The sequence below is a fragment of the Neophocaena asiaeorientalis genome, unplaced genomic scaffold, assembly GCF_003031525.2.
Source record: "Neophocaena asiaeorientalis asiaeorientalis breed wild unplaced genomic scaffold, Neophocaena_asiaeorientalis_V1.1 scaffold93, whole genome shotgun sequence".
Classification (NCBI taxonomy): Eukaryota; Metazoa; Chordata; class Mammalia; order Artiodactyla; family Phocoenidae; genus Neophocaena; species Neophocaena asiaeorientalis.
Genome location: NW_020174273.1, coordinates 254,609 through 261,265, shown reverse-complemented (window position 1 = coordinate 261,265; position 6,657 = coordinate 254,609).

Below are 6,657 nucleotides of genomic sequence, written 5' to 3'. Positions count from 1 at the left end.
TTGGCAGGCAGACACTCAACCACTGTGCCACCAGGGAAGCCCGGTATTTTATTTTTTTTGTTGCAGTGGTAAATGGGAGTGTTTCCTTAATTTGTCTTTCTGATTTTTCGTTGTTAGTATATAGGAATGCCAGAGATTTCTGTGCATTAATTTTGTGTCCTGCAACCTTATCAAATTTGTTGATTAGTTCTAGGAGTTTTCTGCTGGCATGTTTAGGATATTCTATGTATGGTGTCATGTCACCTGCCAACAGTGACAGTTTTACTTCTTCTTTTCCAATTTGTATTCTTTTTATTTCTTGTTCTTCTCTGATTGCCATGGCTAGGATTTCCAAAACTATGTTAAATAATAGTGGTGAGAGTGGACATCCTTATCTTGTTCCTGATCTTAGTGGAAATGATTTCAGTTTTTCACCATTGAGTATGATGTTTGCTGTGGGTTTGTCATACTTGGCCTTTATTATGTTGAGGTGGGTTCCCGCTGTGCCCAGTTTCTGGAGAGTTTTTATCATAAATTGGTGCTGAATTTTGTCAAAAGCTTTTTCTGTATCTATTGAGATGATCATACGGTTTTTATTCCTTAATTTGTTAATATGGTGGATCACATTGATTGATTTGCATATATTGAAGAATCCTTGTATCCCTGGGATAAATCCCACTTGATCATGGTGTATGATCCTTTTAATATGTTGTTGGAGTCTGTTTGCTAGTATTTTGTTCAGGATTTTTACATCTGTGTTCTTCAGTGATATTGCTCTATAATTTTCTTTTGTTGTGATACCTTTTTCTGGTTTTGGTATCAGGGTGATGGTGGCTTCACAGAACAAATTTGGGAGTGTTCTTTCCTGTTCAATTTTTTGGAAGAGTTTGAGAAGGATGGTGTTAGCTCTTCTCTAAATGTTTGATAGAATTCGCTTGTGAAGCCATCTGGTCCTGGACTTTTTGTTTGTTGGACGATTTTTAATTACAGTTTCAATTTCTTTACTTGTGATAGGTCTGTTTATATTTTCTAATTCTTCCTGGCTCTGTCTTGGAAAATTGTACCTTTCCAAGAATTTGTCCATTTCTTCGTGGTTGTCCATTTTATTGGCATATAGTTGTTTGTAGTAGTCTCATATAATCCTTTGTATTTCTGTGGTATCAGTTGTGATCTCTCCTTTTTCATTTCTAATTTTACTGATTTGCATCCTCTCCCTTTTTTTCTTGATGAGTCTGGCTAAGGGTTTATTAATTTTGTTTATCTTCTCAAAGAGCCGGCTTTTAGGTTTATTGATCTTTGCAATTGTTTTCTTCATTTCTGTTTCATTTACGTCTGCTCTAATCGTTATGATTTTTTTTTCCTTCTACTGACTTTGGGTTTTCTTTGTTTTTCTTTCCCTCATTGCTTTAGGTATAGGGTTAGATTGTTTATTTGAGGTTTTTCTTGCTTCTTGAGGTGAGATTGAATTGCTATAAACTTCCCTCATAGAGCTGCTTTTGCAGCGTCCCGTAGGTTTGGGTCGTCGTGTTTTCATTGTCATTTGTTTCTATGTATGTTTTTATTTATTCTTTGATTTCTTCAGTGATCTCTTAGTTATTTAGTAGCACACTGTTTAGCCTCCATCTATTTGTGTTTTTCACAGTGTTTTTCCTGTAATTGTTTTCCAATCTCATAGTGTTGTGGTCAGAAAAGATGCTTGATACGATTTCAATTTTCTTAAATTTTCTGAGGCTTGATTTGTGATCCAAGATGTGATCTGTCCTGGAGAATGTTCTGTGTGCACTTGAAAAGAAAGTGTATTCTACCCCTTTTGGATGGAATGATCTATAATTATCCATTAAATCTATCTGGTCTATTGTGTCATTTAAAGCTTGTGTTTCCTTATTTATTTTCTTTTTGGTTGATCTGTCCATTGGTGTAAGTGAGGTGTGAAAGTCCCCTACTATTATTGTGTTAGTGTTGATTTCCCCTTTCATTGTTGTTAGCATTTGCTTTATGTATTGAGGTGCTCCTATGTGGGTGCATAAACATTTATAATTGTTTATATCTTCTTCTTGGATTGATCCCTTGATCATTATGTAGTGTGCTTCCTTGTCTCTTTTAACAGTCTTTATTTTAAAGTCTATTTTGTCTGATACGAGTATTGCTACTCCAGCTTTCTTTTGATTTCCATTTGCATGGAATATCTTTTCCACCCCTTCACTTTCAGTCTGTATGTGTCCCTAGGTCTGAAGTGGGTCTCTTGTAGACAGCATATATATGGGTCTTATTTTTGTATCCATTCTGCCAGTCTGTGTCTTTTGGTTGGGGCATTTAATCCATTTACATTCAAGGTTATTATCAATATGTATGTTCCTATTACCATTTCCTTAATTGTTTTGGGTTGTTTTTGTGAGTCCTTTTTCTTCTCTTGTGTTTCCTGCCTAAAGGTTTCTTTAGCATTTGTTGTTAAGCTGGTTTGATGCTGCTGAATTCTCTTAGCATTTTGCTTGTCTGAAAAGCTTTTGATTTCTCCATCAAATCTGAATGAGATCCTTGCTGGCTAGAGTATCTTGGTTGTAGGTTTTTCTCTTTCATCACTTTAAGTATATCCTTCCACTCCCTTCTGGCCTGCAGAGTTTCTGCTGAAAAGTCAGCTGAGGAGTTTCCTTTGTATGTTATTTGTTGTTTTTCCCTTGCTGCTTTTAACATTTTTTCTTTGAATTTAATTTTTGTTAGTTTGATTAATATGTGTCTTGGAGTGTTTCTCCTCGGGTGTATTCTGTATGGGACTCCCTGTGATTCCTGGACTTGGGTGACTATTTTCTTTCCCATGTTAAGGAAGTTTTCCTCTATAATCTCTTCAACTATTTTCTCAGACCCTTTCTTTTTCTCTTCCTCTTCTGGAACCCCTATAATTTGAATGTTGTTGTGTTTAGTGTTGTCCCAGAGGTCTCTGAGATTGTCTTTAATTCTTTTTGTTCTTTTCTCCTTATTCTTCTCCTCAGCAGTTATTTCCACCATTGTGTCTTCCAGCTCACTTATTCATTCTTTTGCCTAAGTTATTCTGTTATTGATGCCTTGTAGTGGATTTTTCATTTCACTTATTGTGTTGTTCATCTCTGTTTGTTTGTTCTTTAGTTCTTCTAGATCTTTATTATTTCTTGTATTTTCTCAATCCATGCCTCCATTCTATTTCTGAGATTCTGGATCATCTTTACCACCATTTCTGTGAATTCTTTTTTAGGTATATTGCCTATTTCCTCTTCATTTATTTGGTTTTATAGTTTTTTACCTTGCTCCTTCATCTGTGACTTTTTTTTTGCCATCTTATTTTTTTTCTGATGAGTGGGATTGTGTTTCCTCAGGTTGTTTGGCCTGAGGCTTCCAACACTGGAGTTTGTAGGCTGTTGGGTAGAGCTGGGTCTTGGTGCTGAGATGAGGACCTCCAGGAGACCTCACTCAGATGAATATTCCCTGGGGTCTGAGGTTCTCTGTTAGTCCAGTGATTCAGACTTGGACCTCCCAGTGCAGGAGCTTCGGACCGACCCCAGGCTCATGAATGAAGATTCTGCAAGCTGCGCGGAGTGGCAAAAAAAAACGAGGGGAGAACAATAACAAAGTAAAAAAATAAAATTAGACTAGGAAACTAACAGGTATGTTAGAAAGAATATTAAAATAAAAATATAGACGAAACAACAACCAGAAGGTAAAACAGAACCACAATAGTAAAAGAGAGGAGAAGAAAAAAAAAGGTGGAAAAGGCCTTGGCTGTGGAGGTGGGGCCTAAGCAGGGGCAGGGTTTAGGTGGTGGGCAGGTCCTATGCTTAGGACCCCCAGGGATGAAAAAGGCCCTTGGCGGGTGTGGAGTGTGGGCCTTAGGCTCTATTGAACAGAAGGGGCCTAGATGTGCCTCCCGCCTGTGGTCTCAGAGGGTGGGGCCCCCACCTGGGAGCCCAGCAACTTCCTGGGCTCGAGTGGGCAGGGCACACGTCCTCAGCTTCTCTGCCTCTCGTCCAGTCCTGGAGGGCCCCTCCTGCCTGCCTCTCCTGCTCTCCCCCCACCTCCCTCCTATGTCCCCAGGACCCATGTGGCCTGGAGGGGGCTTTACAGGGCAGGGGACCTGGCCTGGGAGCTCAGTAGGCTTCTGAGGCTCGAGTGGGCAGGGCCAAGCCCTCCATTCCTCTCCCACTGCTCCAGTCCTGGAGGGCCCCTCCTGCCTGCCTCTCCTGCTCTCTTCCAGCTTCCCTCCTATGCCCCCAGGACCCACGTGGCCCAGAGGGGGCCTCTGAGGCTATAGAACTGAGCCTGAGAGCTGTGCAGACTTCTCCAGCTGATTGGGCAGGGGATGCACTGAGCCTGCTCCCCTCTGATCTGAGCCCCCAAGGGTCCCTCCAGGCGTGGGAAACACTCCCCCCTCTCAGCCACCCCTCAGGGGTGCTGGTCCTATCTGACCTCCACTTCTCCTCCCCCCTTAATCCCCCCACACCCTACCAGTTTGCTTGAGGGTTCCTCCCGTCACCTTGGGTGTCAAGGTCTCCCACCAGCATCCTGCAGGCACCCTAGTTGTGGGGAGACGCGAACTCTGCATCTTGCCACACCGCCATCTTGATTCTGCACCTGAAGTGATCAGTCTTAATAAGGTTCTCATACACTGTCTTTCAGGGCTGTAGGTGAGAGCATTCTGTTTGATATAAAATGTTATGGCCATCTTAATTTATTTATGCAAAGTAATAAACAAAGACCATGGTGCAATTTCCAGTAATTTACACTTTCGGTCATTTTCCTTCTTAGACAATTTTACATTTACATTTTAAATTATTTTGGGTTAATTTAGTGACTCAGTTATTCATTTCACAATGTTTGGGAAAAAATCAGTGGTCCAAACATCTTATAAAAGTATATATTGATATGAGCTGACTCTAAGTCAGACTAGATTAAAATGGGAGGTTATTTGGAAATTTCCTAACATTTATATAAAGTGAGTTGCACTTACTTTATCTTCAGTGTAGCCTGAAATGAGAATTTGCTATATAAAGAATATTATTTGCTAAGATTGGGGTAGTTTGACTAGATGCAGCATAAATAGTTAGGTATTGCAGGCTGTTTAAAGCGACAAGTTCAATGATTGAAGACGATCATCTACTTTTACCTTTTCCCCAGCAGGTACATACGCTCCCTGTAATACAAATCATGTAGTTCTTGTTATGGACTGAATGTTTGTGTGCCCCACAAATTTATACGTTGAAGCTCTAACCACCAGTTTGGCTATATCTAGAATTGGGGCCTTTAAGGCAGTGAGGTTAAATGAGGTCACAAGGGTGGGTTCCTGATCTGATAAGATTAGTGTCCTTAAAAGAAGAAATATGAGAGTGTTCCCTGCTCTTCTCTGTCTTTCTGTTTCACTCTCCCTGAGTGCCCAAAAAAGAATTCATGTGAGAACACAGTGAGATGGCAGCCACCCCCAAGATGGGAAGAATACTCTCACCAGAAACTGACCATGCTAGCACCCTGATCTTGGACTTCTTGCCTCTAGAACTACGAGAAAGTTAATTCCTGTTGTTTAAACTACCTAGTCTGTGGCATTTTGTTGTCTCAGCCTGAACAGAGTGATCGTTTCTAAATATAATTTTTCCCCTGTTTCTTTTCATATCACTGTACAGTAAAGTATTTTTGTACTAAAATTATTGGGGCAATACCTTGGGTTGTATTTAGATTTTGTCTTTCATCTCAATTTAGCTCCCAGAGTTATTATGTTTGACCTTAGCATAGTATTCAGGGGATATAGGCATTGACTGCAGACTGTGAGAGTTATACCTCCTTAGAAGAGGTCATCAAAACATGTGACTGCCAGTTGACCTGCAAGCTGGACTGGGCCATTGGAGGCTCCCCACTCCTTCCCCTGTCCCTGGAATGTGTGTTCCACTTGCCTTCCCCAATCGCAGAAGCTGCTCCAAGGAGACAGCTTTGAGATGGAAGTGTGATGTTGAGACTGTCTGGGCCTAGGTATGTGATTGAACCTGGTTAAGGCCTCCTGGGTATGTGACTGAACCCAGTTAATCTTAATTTTTAAGATTCTGGTGGGCAGGTATGGAAATCTATTCATCTTGCAGCTGCCTAACATAGGCCTCATAAGTAAATTCCCTTGCTTTTTAAAATTAGCAGCCGTCAGTCTGGAGTGCTCTGCCTCTCTCTTCAGTGTCTCTGCCCATTGCATAGGGGACCAGTTTCAGATTACATTTGGGGAGCTCCCATGAACCAGCATACCTAGAGACGTGTATCTTTCTTTTTAAATCCTCAGCTCATTTTTTAAATTGTTTGATCAAATCTTTTCAAAGTCAAATGTGAGAAGCCAAATAGTTAATACTTAATTGGCCCTCCAAAGCTTTATAATAGAAAAATAGAAATGAGAGATATTTATTTCCAAGTTTAGAATAGGGTTAGGGATGCTGAAAATCATTGGGTTGTCTTTTCACACAAATTGCATACTTGAAAAAATATCCTGGAACTAATTTAGATAGCAAGATATTCCTGAACTCAGTTATACATTCACCTCTTAAGCTCCACTTCACATTTTACTATTGCATGTGGGCAGCAGAGGACTTAAAGCAGATCTAGTCTGGCAAAGCCTCCTATATTGGTTGTGAAACTGAATATTTAGACATTTCAGTTAGTTAGTTGTTTTATGTTGTTACCTTC